The sequence below is a fragment of the Lepidothrix coronata genome, unplaced genomic scaffold (genome assembly GCF_001604755.1).
Source record: "Lepidothrix coronata isolate B3197 unplaced genomic scaffold, Lepidothrix_coronata-1.0 Scaffold35, whole genome shotgun sequence".
Taxonomy (NCBI): domain Eukaryota; kingdom Metazoa; phylum Chordata; class Aves; order Passeriformes; family Pipridae; genus Lepidothrix; species Lepidothrix coronata.
The window spans coordinates 2,852,040-2,852,966 of NW_016690215.1; positions in this window are offsets into that span (position 1 = coordinate 2,852,040).

Here is a 927-nt window from a genome sequence, read left to right on the forward strand (position 1 = left end):
GTATGTTTATATAGCAAGAAATGTAGAGATAAATGGGTTTAGATCCTGGAAAATGAACAGCAGATGCCTCCATCACAGCAGTAGCGTGCAGGTTGTGCTTCTAATATCTAATGTCGAGCAGATGTTCAGTTTATTAAAATTTTTCTAGTCTTTAATTATAAGCTATTAATAATTACTAATATGATAATTAAGCTATTAAAGTCCTTGAAACAAAAATATGTCTGAAGTATTTTCGTTCTTTACTTCCTTCTTTCCTAGCTTATATATTTCTAGTAGCCTAGAAAATTTCAAAACTATACTTATGAGGTTCATGGAGAGGGGGAGAATGGTTCTGACTCAGACTAAGCAAGTTGCATGTTAAATGTTTAGATGTCTCCAATTCCTTCTGACGTACAATCATCACATCTGTGTTACATATAATTAGGTTTTTATTTGTAGACTTGAAAGAAGAGCTGAAACGAAAGAGTCAGGTGAATCGAATTGTGTAAATATCTAGTTGAATTAATGGACAATTTAAATACGCCTGAAATTAGTTCTACTGTATGTATTTAGGGGGGGGAGCTGGTTAGTTTTAAATGTGGCTTTCTGATTTGTCTCTGTTACTTGATGCCAAGCATTGTAAATGAGGGCCTTTCTCTAAAGTGTAAAATTGATTAAATGTCAGCATGAGTAATCAAAACATCAAATTTTGCCATCAGTTTTAATTTGAATGTAGAAATGCTACCATCCCGTGTTATAAGCAAAGAGCCATTCTGCCCTCCTTTTTGCAGCAGCTTCTTAGAAATACAGTGTGTGACAAATCTGCTGCCACATGGCTGGCCTCGTGGAGGTGTTGTTCTCAGTGGCAGGACGAAGGTAACCTGCAGCTCTCCACTAAGTGCCTTCAGCCCATGCAGAAGGTGCCCATGGTCTTCCACTGGTGGGCTG